This window comes from Rissa tridactyla, chromosome 1 (genome assembly GCF_028500815.1).
Source record: "Rissa tridactyla isolate bRisTri1 chromosome 1, bRisTri1.patW.cur.20221130, whole genome shotgun sequence".
Classification (NCBI taxonomy): domain Eukaryota; kingdom Metazoa; phylum Chordata; class Aves; order Charadriiformes; family Laridae; genus Rissa; species Rissa tridactyla.
In genome coordinates, this window is record NC_071466.1 from 76890089 (window position 1) to 76911095 (window position 21007).

Consider the following 21007-nt stretch of genomic DNA (forward strand, 5'->3'; position numbering starts at 1 on the left):
AGCAGGGGGGTTGGAACAAGATGGTCTTTAAGGTCCCTTCCAACATAAACTGTTCTATGATTCTATAATAATAGGAGTGCTTGGGCCTAATTACACAGTGCAGTGGAGTTAGTACACCCACATTAGTGTGTCCACATATCACAGTACCTCCCTCCATATAGTGCATGGAGGTACCAACCCCGGTACAGAAACTCAAGAGCCACATTAGCTTCCAGTTCTTGTTGGCTTCGTTGCGTACAGCTTGTTTCTCACCTTGTTCTACCAGTCTTGACACACAAGGTGGTATTGGCAGTAGTGCCAATATACACTAATGGCTAAATAACAAAATTCTTCTTTGCCTTTGCTTGTTACTGTTACGGTGACTCAGGGCAGCAGTGTCCATTGGGAACATTCCCGTTCCCAATCAGCAGTTTGCAACAAGGGCTGGTCTTCTTCTCTGATAACCTTGGGTATGTACAACTTAGACATCTGGGTATGAAAGAGTTGTCTCTACTCCCTCAGTACTTGGTGGGTGTAAAGCTGCATTTCTAAGACCTAATTAATGTTATCCCAAGGTAGATATCAACTTAGGTCAGATGTATCATGACTTAAAAGGGCCTGTTCCTCTCCACTAATTAGTAGGAATCTCAATTAGTATCTGAGGTATACACAACCACATTTTAGAAGTCTAAAGTTAGGTAGGATAAATGTGTTTGCAGCAGTACATTTACTTGGTTGCAGAGGGCTGTGGTAGCTGTAGTCTCATCCTGTCTCAAAAGTAGAGTAATCATCATTCCACAGAGAGTGAGGGTGAGGTGAAACGTGCTCAAGGTAAAAATGCAGTTCACTGCAGGATCCTTTTGAGTCTATTCTAGAGCTTTTCATACGCCTGTCATATGGGGAGAACTGCAGTACCTCCTTAGGATGTTGCTTTAAGGAGAAAATTGCATTTTGATCAGGCTTCTTACAACACTTTTGCTGACACATTTCACAAATTTCAAAATTAGGCATCTGAAGTTCAGTTCTAACCTATATATAAGCACTAAAATAACCGTGTCCTGATTTCCTAATGTGCTAACTTAGTTGGAAGCAAGTGTGCTGAATATCTCTGGCAAGCTGGTCACTTTTATTTAAGTCGTCGTAATTGAAAATTTTGGCCAGAAGGGCTCATTGAGGTTGTGCTGCAAAGGTGATGTTCCTTGTAAACCTGCTTATGGTATGCGGTCAGAGAGACTTCAGGAGAATATAAATGTTGCTTTTCACTTAGTGAAAGATAAAGTCTAGCACTCTGTCACTCAAACAAAAGTTGCTAGTCCTAGTACTGTTTTGAGGGGGAAGGGAGAGGACTTTGGGTGCCTTAAATGGCCTCACTTAAACTGAAGAGAAAGGCTGAGAAAATGGTAATAACTGAGAATCCCTTAAACTATGCACCCATACCAGCTAACCATGCCACTTCATCCTTTCTTGCAGCAGCTTACCAAAAATAGAGCTAGGGGGGTGAACTACAGATCAGATGCCCTCCAGAAGTAGCATCATATGCAGACAAAAAAATGTCAGCAATGCTGACTTGGTGCACGTGTTCAGCTGCCAGCAACGCTTTCAGAAGAGCCTCATGTTGAGACTTGAGGCTTGAATTTTCTCTGTCTCCTACAACTTTGAGGTGAAATACTACAGTAGTATGGGATCTGGTTAATAGCTTGCTGGCGCACAGCTCCTTAAGAGCGAGTCGGAGGTATAATTACAGATTGCTTTGTAACTCGTCGGTTTGTGTCATGAGTACAGGCATTTAAATATTCTGTACTTGCAGATACATTTTATTTCCTCCTTATCACACCGTGTGGTTAGGCTCAGGCCTTGTCACTGGCTATCTCTTTGCACGAGCGGTTGGTTTAATGTGGGAATATTTACATTTCTGCAAGGAAAAAAGAGAGTATAAAATGTAGATAGTGTAAGAGCAGGTGCACTACAAGCCAAAGAAGAAAATTGGTTCAGCAGTTGTTTGCCATCATGGTTTTAGATTAATTCCTACTGCATATCACTGCAGGGCTAGCAGTGAACATTTCTTATACTTTTTACTGAATTACTATCGGTGTGATGGTTTTTTTTTCCACAGGGACCTTGGATTGGGCAATGTTTACAGCAGTCCAGATGTGAAGGCTGGTTCCTCAGTAAGTCACGCTGATCTTCTTAATCCCGGGTTCACATGCTTCTAGCGCAGTATTTTATCCGATGGTTTTATCTAGCATTGTATCCAGGTCACATGGAGTTTATGGAAAACTGCTTGCAATGCAGTCTCTAGGGTGGTGTTTAACAAGGTGTGCATGAAGATGTTTATGGGGTGTGAGAATGGGAGTGTATTCGTTCTCCATGTTGAGTGTTACCAAGCCCGGTTCTCTTCTAACCTCGTCCTGGTGCAACCATTAGAGGGGAGAGGAGACTTGATGCTATTGTATTCAGCAGCCTGCAAAGTCTGGCAGCTACTTGTCTGCTACCATACCATAAACCATGCCTGGGTGCTTGGCTCTTGCATCTCCACCACCTGGCTGGGACCCAGTCTGGATAACTGAGATCTAAACTTGTTGTTTTGGGATAGAATACGCATTTCTCTGATTTGCATCAGAGGAGTCCTCATCAGATTATCAAGGGGGCAGTGTAAAACAGATAGTGCCTCTACTCATTTTCTACTTTGGCAGTTCTAAGGAAATGTAAATTGTGTGATGGGCAAGTATATTTTTATCGCTTGGCACCCAGAACTGTTTCTGAAATAATGTATATTTCTAGGGCATGGTCTTTGAACATCTATGAACATATATGTATACATTAAATGGAAACTGCAGTAAAATATAGGATTATGCTAGCTACCAGTGCTCTAATTAGCTCACTGAACTAACAATAATTAACATAGTTAATCGTTGGATTACAGCACAATGAGAAGCACACACCCAATAAATCACATTTTTTTATTATTATCTGTTAAGTGTCTGGCTGCTTGAGTAGTATTTTACAACTTTGGTTAAATTCATCATGTGCTCTTCAAAGCCAGTAGCAAAATTTCCAGTTTTCATAATGCTATGCAATCAGACACCTATGCTCAGGGGGTTTTAATTCACCACTGCATTACTCCAGTTCCAAGATCTGATCTGTGATTTGACGGCTATTTTCATTCAGCAAAACTAAAAGATTAACTATTTCTAAATTTATGAGCTAATTAGTACACTAATACAAACCACATTTATCATTTCCCTGAGTTTGCTTAATCCTCCTTCATTACAAAAGTCAGTTCAGATGTCCATAAAAGCTTACAGGGAAAAAAAAAAAGTATTTGTTTTCATTTTCATTAGGGAAAAGTGAAAATTCCAAAAGATTCTGGGCAGACAGAGCTACATTCTTTTGCTCTCATTAAAGTCCTTTTAGTTATAGTAGTTAGCGGAGGAAAACACTGTGCAGCTCTAGGCATATGCCTGCAAGGTTGCCAACACCAATAATTTTATCAAAGTTTAATAAGATTTAGTGTTTTTCTTATAAAGCTTCAGCTCCAGAGTCCCAGGATTATGAAATAATATTATCTTCCATTAAATGTGTACATTAGAAAAAGCCCTTGTGGTTGCAAAGAAAGTCTTGGAAATATAAAATTAACGGCTCAAAAATTCTAATTAAAAAAAGCGTGAGAGGCCCAGATTAATTTCTTTAAAATCAAGATTTTAGAAGCAATCTCAGATTTTGAGAAGTGTTTATTAATCTAAATATTGTGTCAGTAGCGGCACTTATTCCAGCAGTATCGCTCTTCAAGTAATTATGTATAGGATCTGGTGCTACATTCTTGATATTCTTTTCCTACTCCAGAAACTAAGTTTAAGACACAAAAAAACCCACACATTTTTGTGATTTAAATGCATCGCAGCGCTGAGACTTAGGGTTAAAGAGTTGGTTACATATTTCAGATATTGGAGCCAGACAGCAATTCGGTCTAATAATGTGCATGTCTCCTATTTCCTGAAAATTTGCTGGTACATGACCCCTTATATGCATATATGTGACCCTACAACAAACTCTCTTATGTGGTGCCAAAAAATGGCATTAGCTTCAGCTGCTTCATTAAATTGCTCCCCAAGCTGGCTTACATTCGCAGGGAACAAGGCACAGCCTCTCAGCAAGGAAGGCGTGGGGTGCCAGCGGACAGGGCAGCCCCTGCTCCCCTCCACCTTCGCCGGGGTTAGCCTGTGGAGGAAGAAGAAAAGCCCTTGTAAGTGCCGGGCCAGGGTATTTGGGGCACTGTCACAACATTGTTTGTCCTTCTCTCATGAAGGCACTTTGAGGTGCGCTACCAAATGGCCACCGGGAGCCAAGTTGCTCCTTTGAGGAGTCCCCAGCAGACGAGGAGTCTGGCTGCTAAGAAGCACTTGTCAAATAGACTGCAGCTGTGATGGGCTGTACTGTTCCCGACTACATATTCTGTCCCGGGGACACGGTTAGAGAAATAGTCCCTGTAATTAATGTTTAACTTTTAATATTATCAGCTGAAAAGAGAAGTGAATGTGACAGCAGTCAGTAACTGCCAAGATATAGATCCAATATTTGAACTCATAAAAGATCTGGGTCATTAGGAGAATATTGTGCTATTATGGACATGAAAAAAGTGCAAGCTGAAAGATGACAAAGCTTGCATAATGTCCCACATGGTCCTGGGGAAAATAATTGAGGCTAAAGAATATAATTTGAATGTATGGGGAGCATTCACAGGGGCTGAATTTATCTGGGTAGCAGATAAATGCAGACTTTGCTGGGCTTGAGCTGCCCTCCAGAAGAGCCTGTTGGTATCCCTTGGTTGTGGAAGTGTCCCCATGGGGCTTAGTGTCCACAGGCTAATACGACCTTTGGGAATAGTCCCCATGGTAACATGAAACCAGATCATGTTAGCATTTTAACGCTGGCATTTCCTGATTTTTAAGCCCTTCCTCACGTAGCCTTACTGTCCTGACTCCGTACCTAGCCCTTCTACAAGGAACAGTACTAAGAACTTTTCTAGAAGGATCAAGATCCGAATGCAACTTTTCAACAAAATTTAATCGTTTTTCTGATTGCCTTTTGTATCATGTTGCACAAATGTCTTTCACATGTACCTCTTACACATTGTATATTCCCAGAAGTTCCAAATAAATGTCAGCAGATGTAAGCGCATGCAGCAAATGTCCTCAGTGTTCTGGACCTTGAAATGCAGCTAATCCATTAGTCAGAAGTACGTGCTTATTTCCCATCCTATTCAGGACAGAGTGCAAGCTTCTACTTGAATTACTTCAAAATTACTGGTGTTCAGTCTGGAGAAAAGGAGGCTGAGGGGAGGAAACCTTATCGCTCTCTACAACTGCCTGAAAGGAGGTTGTAGGGAGTTGGGGGTTGGTCTCTTCTCCCAGGTACCAAAGGATAGGTTAAGAAGAAACGGCCTCAAGTTGTGCCAGGGGAAGTTTAGGATGGATATTTGGAAAGATTTTATCACCGAAAGGGTTATGAAGCATTGGAACATGCTTGATAGGGTTGCTGCCCTGTCATGCTGCCTGGGGAAGTTATTGAGCCACCATCCCTGGAGGTGTTTAAAAGATGTATAGATGCGGGACTTGGTTTAGTGGTGGACTTGGCAGTGCTAGGTTAATGGTCGGACTCAATGATCTTAAGGGTCTTTTCCAACCTAAATGATTCTATGGTTCTATGAAAATCCCATGCTTAAATTCTGTTCTGTGACATCTTAAGTTCATTTTTGTGTTTCTGATTGTATAAAACACCCCACACTTACTTTCTTTGTATTGGTATCTGTTCACTTTAACCTATAAAATCATGCATTGTAATGACTTCTGTTCCTGCTAGTCCTCAATTGGTAAGGGATCTGGGAACAGTAACTGGGCTCTATTTTCTCATTCTTCAGTGGACCTGTTGGTTGCTTTCATTGCAGAACCGCTCTTACACCAATGCAGTGATGCCATGTAATGTTTGGTTCCTAAATTGCTCTTGCAGGGCTAGGTTGGAAAAATGCAATCTTTTTTTACCTGAGGCTTGACTGAAATGAATATATTTGTCTGTGTGTCTAGGCTCAGCTCTTCTCCCATGACTGTGCTGGTGAATCACAAGTTACTGTTCTTGCTAGCATTCACCATTTCCTGCTGATGTTTCTTGATTTGGAAGTTATTTCAATATTAAGAGCTTCTACTTATAGAATCATAGAATGGTTTGGGTTGGAAGGGACCTTAAAGATCATCTTGTTCCAACCACTCGGCCGTGGTCAGGGACGCCTCCCAATAGACCAGGTTGCTCAAAGCCCCATCCAGCCTGGCCTTGAACACTTCCAGGGATGGGGCATCCACAGCTTCCCTGGGCAACCTGTTCCAGAGCCTCACCAACCTCACAGTAAAGAGTTTCTTTCTAATATATAATCTAAGTCTCCCCTCTTTCAGTTTAAAAGGGTTACCCCTCATCCTGTCGCTACACTCCCTGATGAAGAGTCCCTCCCCATCTCTCCTGTAGGCCCCCTTTAGGTACTGGAAGGTTGCTATAAGGTCTCCCCTTGTGAAACTTCTGAATGTTTCCAGTGTGGCCATTATCCCTGATAGTCTGAACACTTATCCTGTTCCTGAGTGTGCTTCTGTGCATGCTTTTTCCACATGCTTCACACTCTGTCTTTACCCTGTGGCTGTGAAACTGCACAAGCTGTTTAAGGTAAACTCCATCCACACGTTACTTCCAGAAAATAAATGCCCGGTGAGAATGCCCGGCATCATGCAGAGCTCTCTGTTCCTGCATAGGAAGCTCGAGTCGGAGCACTGTCCCTGTGAGCCGCTTGTGAGGTGGAGGAAGGGAAAATGTTCTCCCCGGGTTGTGAAGGCCACCTCACTTCTGCCAGGTGAAGTGGGGAAGTTACTCTGAAGGGGGGTTCCCTTCCCAGTTCACCAGCCTGGCCGGGATAAGGGCTGTGCCCCAGGTGCCTGTGTGCGAGGTGGGAGCATAAACATGGAGGAGGCTTCTCCTTTTGCACAAGTTAGAGTATGGTCAGTAAAGGCAGCCCAGGACTACATTTTTAACACAGTGCCTTAACATCGAGGTTCTTCCATTGCAATTTTAATAAAACGCTAGTTGTGCCTACAGTTAAGCATTCCTTGTGGGCTTACATACGCCAAATGAATAGAGAAGAAATAATACAGGATTTAAAAACCAAACAGAATAATTCCATGCGTCTCTAGAAGGGAAGAAAGAAATTGCTGATGGAGTTTTTAAACCAAACCATATTTATGCAGCATCATTATCGTCTTGTTTTTCTGGAGACATCTCGTCCAAGTGTCCAAGCGTGCTGCATCAGTAGGGTGGTGCCAAGCTGAAGTTGTTCAAATCAGCTGTTGCTTTGGGGTTGAACTTCAAAAGCAGCAAGACAGTTTTCCAAAATGAAACTGGTAGTCCTTTGGAAATAATGAGATACCCAATAATGTTACTTTTGGGTCTGGAAATGAAACATTACAGTAGTTTAGTATATCAAATGACTTGAAGTGATTAAAAAGGATGTGTTTCTTCCTCTAAAAGCATTTAAAAACATATTAAAAGGCTTCAGTTAGCCAGCGTTGAACACTGCAGGTACGTACTGGGAGCAGATCTGTTTTTCCCCCAGGTTTACACTTGTTCATTTGAGCACTCTTAGGAAGATGCCTGTGTTTTCCCTCAACGGTGGCTGCTTTTCACATGTTCTAACCTACATAAATTCTTAATGTTTTACTATACTTTTTGCAGTGGAGATGTTATTGGTTAGGTAATAAGAAAAAGCTCCAGTTCTACCGTGTAATGTGCATTTTTTGCACCTTATGAGAATATTGAATAGACTTCATTATTTTTTTCAATACAAGTCTGAATTCTACCATTTGATTACCTGAACCAAAAGCATTTCAATTTGCCATCCATCACCCTGACCAGTGTAAAATGCTGAATATTCAGATTAAATTGGAACTTTTTTTCTATGAATAAGGAATTTGATTCAATTCTATAATATACAGTGTCTCTGGGGAGAGGAAATTGAGCTGAAGGTCGCCGAAGGCAAGTGAGAAAATTGTATTATCCAAATACAAAATTCTTTTTCTTATCATCAAAACGTGAAATACAGCCATGGGGAATAAGGGGGTCAAGAGAGAATTCAATTAGAGATGAAAATGGAAAAGGTGCATTTTTCAACTTACCTTTCATTTTTCCAAACAAGTGGCAGCAGTGAGCTGTATGAGGACAATGAAATATTTGCCAAGCAGTTTAAACTTTTTTTTTTTTAAATATAAATCAGAAAACATTCTCAAACAGTTATAAAGAGATAGTAAAAGTCCATATCAACATGGAGTCTCCAATTCTTCATAGCCTTAACCATTGCAGTTTTAGCTTGTTAATCGGTGGTGCGGGAGAGATAATAAATACCTAATTGCAACAATTTATGTGGATAAAATTGTCTTGTTAAGAAAGAACAATTCTCAAATATTTATAATCAGCTTCCCCTCTTAGACGGTCTGTGATAACAATTTCTGCACTTTTCGCTCCATAACTCATAATGTTAAATGATAAGTGTTCAAAATAATTGTAAAAGTATGGTGGCATTATGTCATAAAAATGCTTGCTTTTCTCCTTATTTCTTTTAGTGTTCCTCTTTATTTATTCTAGTGTAGCTACCAAGAGCTTATAAAATAAACCAGACCCTGTCCGATGAGGCCCCCTCTGAAACGTTAGCAATTACAGACCCAGGCCGTGATTTAGCAAAGAGGTGCTGCGCTGGCTCCCTCTCAGCTGCGTGACTGGTGTCGCTGCTGCCAGTCCACCTGTGTCTGCAGGATGGGTTTCCTCTTGTTAAAGGCATTTTAGCCAACACTGAGGCTAATCTTAGAGGAAAGGAGATTTCCAGCGAGATCCTAGAACGCTAATTTAGCAGCTTCCTAAACTTGCTGTGTAAATTACCCAGTGATTTACAAAATTAACTTGAGGTAGATGAAATCACTGTGGTATTTACAGAAACCTTTCTATATTTGGTAAGTGATCTTTTTTTTTTTCCCTCTCTAGTTAGAATAGGCGCTACCATGTATAACAAACTTTCAAATATATTTTAATTCTAAGGAGCACTTCATTCATACTGCAAGTGCCAGTTCTGAGTTTGGGTTGGATCCAATATCGGCTAGAACGTAGTGAAACTGGGCTCATATTCTATGAAAAGTAATTTGAAAATGTTCTTGCTCTTGAAGCTAACTGCAGTCGTCTCTGTGATATAACCTGGAAAGCAAATCTTCAGCCTTTACCCCAGTGTAATAACCTGAATCTGAACATTGCCTTTTTGATGCAGTTGTAATACTGTGTAATTATTAAAAGCATGTTATATTGACTACGAAGCTATTCTGCCTTTCAACAGAATCGCCTCTTTTTACAAAACTGAAAATAGCAAACACCGCCTTCATTCTCTGTTGGTGCACGTGCTCGATGTGCAGATGTGAAATTAGGCCTTTTGCCACTTCGTGAGCACATGCCCTTGCTATTGTTAGGAAGCAGAAACACTGGTGCGGTGCTCAGCACATCTCTGAACGTGCGACAGAGTTCAGAGAGATGGATCATTTTCCCATGAATTCAGCAGTCCTGTAGAACGCATGGCCCGAACCTCGCCCAAAGTGGCCTTTTCTCGTTCCATGGGACAGAAATCCCGATTCTTGGATTTTATTTTTTTTTTGTAAAACAAAATTGTGTTTCAATTTTCCTGGCTTGTTTCATTTAAAGTATGATGGGTTATGTTATATACCCTGAAATGAACTGGAATGAAATTATTTCAATAGGAATTCACTTCCTAAACATTTTCTTTAAGCTCTTCCTATGCACCTGTCTGTATTTTTCAGTGCCAGAACACCTCTGTAAGCCGAGTGCCTATTAGATTCACTGGCTTTCAGTGGAAGTGAAAGGGCTCTTCTGTTCAGATTAGATTGCAAGATTGGGGTCTTTGTAAGATAAAATTTCTACTAGATGGATCAGGAGTGTCTGCATGTTACTTATATAGAAATTGGAATAATTTTTATTTTTTGTGAAAGGTGACAAAGAGTTTTATATTTCAGATCTAATGAAATAAGACTTACTTTAATTTTCTTTTCAAGCTATCACAGGAACAAGAATTTCATCCACAGTTGCTGAATTTTTCAAAGTGAAGGAAAAAGGACATTACATAGGTAAGATTATTCAGTCTGGTTCTATTTGAATCTACTGAACTTCCTTCTATTTGACAAAATGTAAAATTAATGTTTTTGGAATCTGGGGACTTCAATAACCTAAGAAAATTAAAAAATAAAGGGAGTTTTACTGAATTGAAGTGAAATAGGTTGTTAGAAGAAAATCAGCCTCTGGTGAAGGGAAGGGAAGAAAAATTATAAAGAGAAATCACATTGACAGAAACCTCAAACATTATGGAAACAAGTAGGTCAAAAGAGTTGTTCAAAACAATATACCTTTGGAGTATATATTATCAAAAGCACCATTAATTCTTAAGGCAGAAAGACACCTGAGATCAAACAGATGCAAATTTATAGCTAACCATTAAACAACTACTTGGGTGAAGGGAACAAAAGAAAATATATACAGGGCAGAAAATTAAACCAAGTGATTATTAGGTTTAAAAGAAATTATCCCCCAAAATATAAAAATAAATGTAAAATAAAATAAATGCACTTGATGTTTCAAAGCAAACTTAAGCCTCAGTGTTTGGGAGTAAAGTTCTATGGGGTAGAACTTATGTAGAAATTTGACGATTAAATCCTAAGATCTGGGAAAGGGAATTAAAACCACCTGGACTGTAGAGAGCAACTTAATTTTTCTAACTTTGATAGACTATGGACTGCGGGAGGATGCAGCAAAATAAAGGTTATGCAGTAAAGCAACTGTCGGGCAGAGACAAGTATCAAGCAGAACTACACATATGTTGTGAATGTGTCAAGATATAGCAAAAAAACCTTCCGTTCCCTTCAGAAGAATCATTTTAGGAGCAGAGGGGCCAGAAGATGTGGGCAACAAAGAAGAAAAAAGGTTATACAAAAGGCTTGAGGATGATTTGCACTTTGTGTCTCTTGTAAGATGCTGGAGATCCTCAGCTGGGATGAACTCAATGGGAGTTGAGGCCGGGTACTGCCTTGTGCTCGCAAGGCCAAACCAATGCCACACCAATGACGTAAAAGGCCAGAGACAACCTGTTAAAGGTATTTGTTAGCTGAATGCAGGCAAATCACTTAAATGGTAAAACAGTGCTTGAAAGTGCAGCCTAATGACTGCTCTGTAGTAAAGTGAAGGAAATATGTCATCTAGGTAAGAGACTGACCTACTTAATCAAATACTTCAGGGAAGACTTTTTAAATATCAAAACCCTTTTCCACACAGTGTTAGGATTATGACATCAAACATTCAGTAGTCACGAGTTCCCAATGGGTAAGGCAGTAAGCTCAGCCCTGTTGTATTTCACCATGGGGAAAACATTACATAGATGGAGCAGGAGACAAGGTGCTTCGCTAGAGCGACATGGCCGTGTGGAATTGCATGTCCTTTACGTCCTGGACCGGCATCGTTAGAGCCAAATTGTAGCAAGGCTTGTATGCTGGTGAGGGACAGTGCAGCTTCTATCACTCTGCATCGTGGACGGCAGCCCAGGGGGTGAGCCAGGCTCCTTGGAGTTGTTCCAACTCTCACCTTGTCCCTGGCTGTACTGCCCCTGGAGAAGTGAGGGAACAGAGGGAAAGTGTGTCAAAAAAAGTCACTGTCCCTCATATGACCCCTGCTGGACTCATGGAAAATAAGCATCAAATGCCTAATAGTATGGGACTGCCCTTTCTAATGCTGTTCTTAAATTTGCTACATTTTACGAAGATATTTAGAAAAGTCCACAAAGAGTAGAAGAGATATTTTTGGAAGGGGGCACCTGGAGGGAACTCACTTGAGTAGGTGAAAATTTTTTATGACTGTGTCAGCACATGTAGTACATATCTTTTTTCCCCTCTGAAGTTTTCAATTTTAGCAGCTTACAAATAGTGTTGGTTTTGTGGGCCATGGTATGCTGACCAAAGGATCCATTCCAGCTCCCATCAATATTGCTGGAGGAAACCTCTCTGACTTTAAGGGAGCATGGCCTTAGCCAGCAGCGCGCAGCTGTGTACGCCCCAGCAATAATGGAATTTGCTACCCACGTATCAACACCCCAGTTTCTTAACAGCCAAATCGGTGAATGGTGTAGAGTATAACAGATGACTGGTGGAAGAAGAGCCTGCTCAGGGAGCTCCGATGTAAAATGTACTCTGGTGAGAAGAATACGGCGGTTATCTCAATATATTTTGGATCAGACTCTGAGCGAGGTGTTGAACACCTTGAGCTATCAATGACCTCAGCGAAACTTAACGTTGCCACAGGCAGGATGCTGCTTTAGTAGGACAAATAGAGATGCAGGTGTAGTAGGAGACAGTTTTATTCAGTAAAATATAAGTGGAACAAAAGCAGGCAGAAGCTGCCAGAACTGGGTAGCCATACTCCGTGGAATTGTTTCTTCCTTTTAATAGAAATTTGCAGAGCGGCAACCCCCTTCCTCCAAGAGTTTCCTTCTCTGTTTTTGTAGCTCTACAATATGAGGGAAACATCTTAACATGAATATGACTGTGTTCCTTTTAGTTATAAGACTAAACGCCTTTTCTTTCTAGCTGCAGAGCTGTTATTGCAACAGTAAACAAGAAAAGAGTGATCAATTTTAAACTGATAAACCATGAAAATTCTCAGTGGGTAGAGTAAGTTATGTTGAGGTTATTTGGTGAGAGCAGATCAGAAGAAAGCCAGCACTTGTGTTTATTGAGCTTTTCTAATGAAAAGTAAACTCACAAAGCCTTGTTTATTAGCTTTTTTTTATTAACAACAAATTGCATACTGTGGCAGGCGTGTATGCACATTGACAGTTAAATCTGAACTTGTTTCTCCCTTATGCATGAATATGTGCACGTGTACTAATCATTTGACATACAGAAACAGATGAAAAGCCCAGAGAGAGTCTGTCTCCAGCTGAGCTTTTCCCGTTTACTTTGTTGTCTGTTGCATCATGGGCTTATTAAGATACAGCTATCATTTGGTAAAATTCTTAAGCAAGATCTGTCCAAGAGGTTGCTTTGTGTAAGTGCAGAGTGCAATGAATAGCTTGCAATCCAGAAGAAACAAACACATGTAAAAAGATAAACTCAGTCATATAGTTGGGTTACACGAGTTTGTTACAGAATAGTCTTTCTTAGAAAAGATACCAGATCAGCAGACGTAGAATTTTTGCTCTTAATTATTTCTTTGGTACCTGGGATTATACCTTCTACTTACTTACCACCTACTTGATTGCCAAAGACACAGTTCAGCTGAGAAAATATACATGTGCATGTCGACAGACTTGCTAGCCTTGCCTGAGGGGAAGGGAGATTCCGGTTGGAGAAAGTGGAAGGAAAAAATTAAGCACCACTTGAAAACTCTTGTGTTTTGAACTCCAGATGGTGTTGCACAGGTTAGGACCTTTGAAGCATCCTCTCAGGACAGAAAAAGTACATCCGGTCCGAAAAACTAGAAAATCTAAACTAAGAGGTCCAAACCCGTACTGGTGGGTCTGTAGTTAAGTACAGAGGCTTACTGTGGACAAATTACTTCTAGATGTAGAAAGGAGAAGCTTATTAAGCTTTGGGAAACTCTTTCTTATATTCTCTAATGACCATGCTGCTGTCTGCCGAAGAAAGAACATGAAAATTATATTGCTAGAGATGTGTGCAGGGATTCCTCAGTGGTAACTCTGCGCAGTTCATCAACTAAAGCCTCCCTTCCTACCGTCCCCAAAGGCTGAAACACTTAGTTGAATGGGCTTCAGCATGAACAGGGCATAAAACACCCATCAGCTGGTATGCTACCAATATAATTTTAAGTGTTTTGCTTAAAAATACATAACTGTGAATATTGAACTCCTTAGACAACTCCTCTGAGGATGAATAAGGAAGCTTCAAATTCATCTGTTCTAAATAACTTAAGATGTAAAGGATCTGTGCACGTTACCAGGGTACCCGTTCCTCTTTGTGCTGTGGGAACAAGACAGGATACTTCTAGCCGTATTAAGGGAGAGAAACACTACTCCTTGTCCAGAGTCTCGGAAGGCCTCCCAGGTGAATTTTATTTCAGAGGAGAAGAAGAAAACTCGTTTCCATTTCCCATGAGTCTTCACTTCTTAACACACGTGGAAACTTGTATTAACCTCAATTACAACCTTGACCTCAGTTACAAGACGGCTCTTCCAGAATGTTTCTCTAAGTAAAGAAAAATATAAAGAATATCCCATTACTACCGCTGCTAAAGGATTGTTTTTGTTTCCGTGCACTGTAGGAGCTGGTGTAACTGGCACGTGCCTAATCCTGTATTTTGGGAAATGGGAACAATGTGAACCTGCAAAAAATAAGGGAAAGGGAAAGGATTTTTGTGCTTCTCCTCCTCTTTGGCACCAGCACATGCCCGAGGCCGTGCACGTACTGCATCTGTCGTACTGCCACTGCAGTGACTCCAGGTCATATTTGTAGTGATATGTTACATCATCAGCACTAGAAAATTCCTAAACATTTCCCAGGAATGTTGGACTTGCTGTTTCTGAAGTGAAGCTTATAAATTGCATTGTGAACTACCAGGAGAAGACATATTTGTACTTGTACAGCTGCAAGTGTGGTTTTTACCTGTAAATCAAACAAAAACATGTGCATATCCATGTTATCTATTCACCGAAGGAGGAATCACCTCTCTCCTTTTGTACATACTTCTCACACTTCTCTTTCTGCTCATAGAAATGTACATACATCTCATAGATAGTTGAGTACAACTGACCCTGGGTCATATGTGAGGCTTCGTTTCTCTTCTCTTTTTTTTGGAAATATCTTCAGCAGCGATTATTTGATGCTTTTGTTTTTACATATTTTTCCTCTCAAACTTATACCGTGTTCCTCTTTCAAACACTCATTTAAACTTAAAAAAAAATGGAATAACATGCAAGAGATGACCAGATATCGTACATTTCTGTAGTGCAGCTGTGCATACCTGGTAGTCTTGATATTCGATTCCAGTTAATAGATTTGCTGTTGGAAACTGCAGCCAGGGGATACTTCAGTGAAAGGAATTCTCTTGCAACAGCTGCAAACCAAAAAAAGTCCTAATAATAAATAATTGAGGTGACCTTGAAAGGTATTCTCACATGTTAGTTAAAAGGTTATCTTTTTCCCCTCTCTTAGCCTGCCATGAAGCAGGGGAATAAATAAAAACTTCATAGATTAACAAACATTCCACAGAGGACAACATGTATGAGCGGTTTAGTTACCTTTTCCTACAGTCCTCCTTTTCGCTGTACTTCTGTGAGCATAGTTTTGTCTCGAGCAGAGAAAATGTTTCACCAGCTCCTGTGGGCCAATTCCAGCTGCAAGCCACCTTGTGCATCTTCGCTGGAGCTCCTGTGGGCTGAATCAGGGATGGCAGAAGCAGCAGCCTCCTCGTCCCATTTCTGAGCAGAAGAGGAATGAGTGTGGCACCAGACGAAAGGCAGCGGTGAGTCTAACAGAATTAGTTTATGGGGAAACCTCCACTCAAATGAATTTTATTTGTCTGCCAGCTACAAACGGAATTCGTTTGTTTTGGACTTCCTGACAGATTGAAATGTGTCAAAACATTAGGGTCACGAAGGTGGTTGTTTTGCATCGACAGTTGTGTTTTTAGTGGCACGCAGGTTTAAAATGGTGGATTTCAAAGAGATTTTCTATTGAAGTTTGGGGCAGAGTTGAACCCAATTTTTATGAAGAGAGTTGTGGTGTGTGGACAGATTTATATGGCTGGTCAGTAGCTGAAAGCAAAGCCATTAATGTTTGAACATCTCTGGATGTGATCTGGGAAACTGAAAAGCAATTAACTGTTTGGAGAGACATTTAAGGGAAGAAAATCAAATCAACTACAACATAAAGGCTTTGGGAATTCAGTGGTATGAGGGAAGAAGACTAGAGAGATGTTTGAGGACGAAGCTGCAGTAGAATGGGATAATACTGATTAGAGAACAGGAGAATTAAACTGAATAAAGTTAAAATCAGTCAGAGAACCCCAAACCCTTCATCTTTAAAACAATTTCTTTACCTAGGCCATAGAGTGCAAGTGCTAGGCCTTTTTCCCGTATTACCAAGAAATGCATTCGTTTAAATTTGGCTGAGATAAAGATGCGCTAATTAGACGAAAGCCTTGAATCAAGTGAACAGTGTGAAGCTTTGTCGTACAGCTCTGTCATTTTTCTGATGAGAACCTGCAAAGGCCAGCTGCCAGAACGATCGTGCTTCTTAGGGAAAACGTTAGGACATTTAAATTGGTTATCTGTGAAAACGATAACATAATTTTTAAGCACAAGAAGTAGAGCTGGATATATTGTTGGTGTTTGCACATCAAATGCAAATTGGACATTGGTATCACATAAAATTTCTAGCATATATCATCGATTAACTGCAAGATGAAAGAGAACTGCGACACTGGCAGTTGAGTTGTAGACACCTATATTCGTAAGTGGTGTTTGCGTAGTGGATAACAGCGGGAAATTTGTATTATCTTTATATTGCTTATTCGTATTTGAACATGTATGTAACTGCAGTTTGTTTGTTAGATGAATACTGCTAAAAGCTGTGGTGTTTTACCTGTGCACTTCAGGTTTCAATAAGGTGCAAAAGCCAGAGCTCTAAGGGAAACTTAAAATACATTTTTCATTGGGGATACTAATCATCCAGATTTGCGATGCATAGAATGTATAAAAGTACAGATGTTCAAAGTGCTTTAACTACAGTCTTCATGGAAATTTGTATTTATAGCATAAAATTAATACCTGAAGTCTTGAATACCATACTCACATATCTCACTTTGAAAGCTTTTGTTTAAGGAGAGCTTCTCTTAAAACGTAATACAACTGATCAACTCACTGTAGCAACTTTACTTAGTCTCCATAATGTATATAAATGCTTTTACATTTAGGTTTTTTTTTTATATTGGGATGTTATGACACATTACACTCAGGTATCTAGGTCAAATCATATTAGTTATTTATATTTAATAGGTTTAAAAGAGTTTGAGCGTTTGGTGTGTGCGTTTTTCCCCAGGTGACAAGCAGAATGGCTATGCAGACACCTGATGGGTCTGTTGATTGTCATGGCACTCGGTGCAAAGGAGCGGAGCTATCCCAGCCCCATGCTGGAGGAATTAAAAATGAAAATGAGGAAGATTAGGTAATGTAATGTTGATTTTTTTTGGTGACTTCTACTTCCTCGGAGAAAAACAAATGCAATGTTTTTAATGAGAAAAAAATATCTCTCGGATACTCTTGGTGTTTAGAGATGTCAGCGTTTTGTGTGACAGCTTATTTCTAGCTTGACCGCGTTTCCGTTTATAAACCATCATTAGAGGTTTATAATGGAAGGAGATGATGCTCCAGGTGATATGTGCGTACTGCCTGTAGTGATACTCCTTAGAAACTAGCCAAATTTAACTTGGATATGTAAATGAGATTACTTCAATACACTGTAGTGTATTGCTCTCTGTCTGCTGGACCCCCTTCTGTGGCTTCCCTCACCCCAGCACAACCATCCAAAGCATCTCCAGAAGGTCACTCAGGAGCTGCTCCTCCCCTGCAGCTGGTGCCACGTGGCACGTGCAGTACGTGGGAGGCTCCAGCCTGCCCTGACCTGCCTGCTGCTTGGCCATGGGTACAGCTCAAACCAGGCACGACACTCTGCACACTGTATTTCCCACCTCTTCTTTGTAAAGTGCGATTTAAGGAGCCTCAGATGGTTTTTACTAGTTTTTAGTGGTCTCTCAAGAGGCACTCATGGGATTTTCTTTGGGGAAGGAGAGTGGTGGGCTTATATCACCAGTGGTCTGGGGTGGGGAAATGTGGAGATCTGCCTATTTGCAGATCACACTCTGTAGAAGCTCTTGTCACCATAGAAGCCTACTTTTTTTTTCTGCTGTGTCTGCTGGCCCTGGACTCATTTTTTGGATACCTTGCTGTCCAAACAGCAGTTCTCACATACGCGTAGGAACTGGTTTGCTGTCTTGACATCAGATCATGGAGCAAATAAGGAAGAAATGGGCTAGTCCAGGAGCGATCAAACTTTTTGATATCTTCATATGGCTGAGAGCCACCTGCACCTTTCCCCCTCTGTGCCCACCACCTCTTCCCCAGGTGGTACTTCTTGTCTCCTGGCACACCTGACTGCTGCCTATCTACACACCTACCTCTTAGGACTTCCCGAACCATACCTCTTTCCCTGCCCCATCACTGCACATACCTTGAGCCTCCTTCTCTGTCTCAGCATCCCCAGGCACTGGGAGTTATCTGTTTTCTCTCCGCAATCTCCATAAGTCCCTGTGCCACAGAATCTGCATCCTGTGAGATTGCCAGCACCATGGAGGCTCCAAACCGCCTGATACCACAGTTAAGGTAATCTTATAGATTTGCCATGCCTTTCCTCACTCGTTCCTTTGGCAACTGCGTGCAGAGATTCGGGCCTTACTTGAATACGGTATGCTGGCACCAGGTGCTTGGAGTCCTCTACTGGGAGAAAGCTGGCCATGCCAAGCAGAAAATGTAAAGCTCCCACAGGATCCTGAGAGAATATGAGTGCTCCACAGCTTGCCAGAGGTGACAGCTACATTAAGTGATAATTCTGGTATTCCACGCCACAGAGTAAGAAGGTTCAGAAGCATACTGTACCGTAGGCGCTTCAGCAGAAGGTGGTGGAGTAGGTGGGTTTAAGGCCTCACCCACTAGTGGAAGTCTTACATTCTACGTCCTGGACACTTGACTCCAGATATTTAATAGCCTGTGGACAGTGAATTTGAGTCAATGAACATGGAAACGGGAATATTGGCGGTTTGACTACAATACTCTCATAGCCTCAATCTGCTCTGCAGTACAAGAACATAAAAATGTTAAGTGATAACAAATGTTCCATGTTAATTTGACTCATCTCCAAATTACTGGCAGCATGGTCCTACAGGATTTCCTTTTCCCCAGGTGCATTTGCAAATGTGTATTTACATTTACTGGATAGAATTCAGTGACAAGAATGATCTGAAATGAAATTATGAAACACGCTGCTTGGAACAGTCAGCTGCAGAAGGGAAACAGATTAAGCAGAGAACAATCTATCCAGAGTGCTGCCAGGCTGGGCTGCAGAAAAATGACAATCTATATTCATTAAAGATATTTAATAATTTTCTAAAAAAATAAATGTAAAAAATACCTCAAGTCAGGAAATATGAACCTTATTATTGATTAAGCATTTGAAAAGGGATTTTTCTCAATAAAGGAAACCATATTTTCTACTCACTCTTTTTCTCTTGTGTTTTCATTAAGCAATTTAATATGTCTGAATCTTACTTTATGTTGTATTTCCTCTTTATTACTTTATATTACATCTCTGTGTTCATAGATTGAATGATATAATGCCCAGCTTGGAAGAAAATATGCTTTCTGTTCAAGCAGGTATAATAATTTCAGAACAACTTTACTCCTTTTATTGGGGAAAAAGTTATTAAAAAGCCCGTAAGATGTGTTTGTATTCTTTTTGATCAAAGACACTGGTACTCAGGTTTTTCTTTTTCATATTCAGTAGGAAATACAAAGGTGCCCTGTCTGTTTTGTAAAGGCCCTGTGTTGTACTGTTAAAGTCAATGGGAAATTTGCCGCTAACTTTGATGGGAATGCCACCAGACCCTGCGTTTACAGCAGAGACCGGCATTCATCTCGGTGTAATGGAAAAGATACACAGGCATTTCGAATCCCTGGCAGTCATTCTTGCTTGGTTTTGCTAACCAGCAGCGCTTCCTCAAGGCCAATCAGAAAATGAACATCAGTGCTGGAGAACACAGAACTTCTGGAGGAAACAAGTTTTCAGGTGTCTTTTTTTCTTACCACATCTTTTTCTTGCAGAGTTACTGTTCTGTTAATGACCATTTTTTAAAAAAACATGCATGCGCTATGAGAAAATGTTCTTTAAGCCAGCCTGAGGCAAATGAAACATCCAAAGTAAAATCCCTCTTGCTAAAGAATCTTCTCTGCCGGGCTGTGCAGTGCACAGCAGCGGCAGCGTGGGTGTTGGTGTGTCTTGATTTTTCCATTCTGCAGCTGCAGCTGTGTGTATGTTTCCTTAGGCATCTCCGATAGTTCGATCATCCGCGTTGTCAAGTCAGTGGAGGACAAACCTTAGAGTCAATGAAGACGAGCTTCCGCTGAATTCTTTGGGATTTGGCCTGGCACAGACCATAAAGAGTGATGGAAGATTTGCTACTGGGAGATGTCCCTTCATAGGAAATGTAGTCTCTGAAGACCAGGGCTACTTCATGCTGCAAATTAACTAGCTCTGTAGGTACCTACTTCTTTGAAAGTACAATACAAAACTCTCTCTTTTGATCAAAACGCTTTCCTCTAATGTATTTAAAATCAAGGTCTTTTCATGTTCAAAAACCACCTGGATATGCTAATAGCAGGAAGAACCCAGCAAGCATACGTGCAGACCTGGCGGTACCCAGTAGTGACAAACAACCACCCTGAAAATACCCAGCGTGCAGCTACAGGTATTTAAAAAAAGCTGTAGCGTGTAAACTAATTCTCAGTCTTCTGTAGTATCTGCGGAAAAAATATGGGAGGTTATAAACACAATTTAAGGATTTAATTGAAAAGTTGGCATGAGTGAAAGGAGGCAGGTGCTGAGCACTTAGCAGAGAGTTCAACTGCAATTTTGCTCTACATTTCAACAGGAACCGAATTCGCAGCTTTAAAACTAAGCTTGTATGACTATTGCAGATGGTATCACCTCAGAAAACAAAGCTCTTGCCAGAAATACAATGCCCTGTTAAAAATAAGCCTTACTAGTTTGGAAATCTGGGCATATTCCCTCTTCCAGAAACAGGTTCCTGCATTGAAAGAGATATTAACGAACGTAACAAT

At 40.8% G+C, this 21007-nt stretch overlaps 1 long non-coding RNA gene across 3 annotated transcripts; it reads left to right on the forward strand.

The window, feature by feature from the left end:
• The first annotated feature begins 2094 nt into the window (after window positions 1–2094).
• Window positions 2095–19228, forward strand: LOC128916186 (uncharacterized). 3 transcript variants are annotated; one of them, XR_008468873.1, is made up of 5 exons: window positions 2095–2147; window positions 10113–10184; window positions 15452–15579; window positions 17157–17282; window positions 18369–19228. It is a non-coding gene; the product is annotated as an uncharacterized LOC128916186 (long non-coding RNA). The 3 variants fall into 3 exon arrangements; XR_008468872.1 differs by having other exon boundaries at window positions 2101–2147; window positions 15432–15579; XR_008468874.1 differs by lacking the exon at window positions 2095–2147 and having other exon boundaries at window positions 10090–10184.
• The last annotated feature ends 1779 nt before the right edge of the window (window positions 19229–21007 follow it).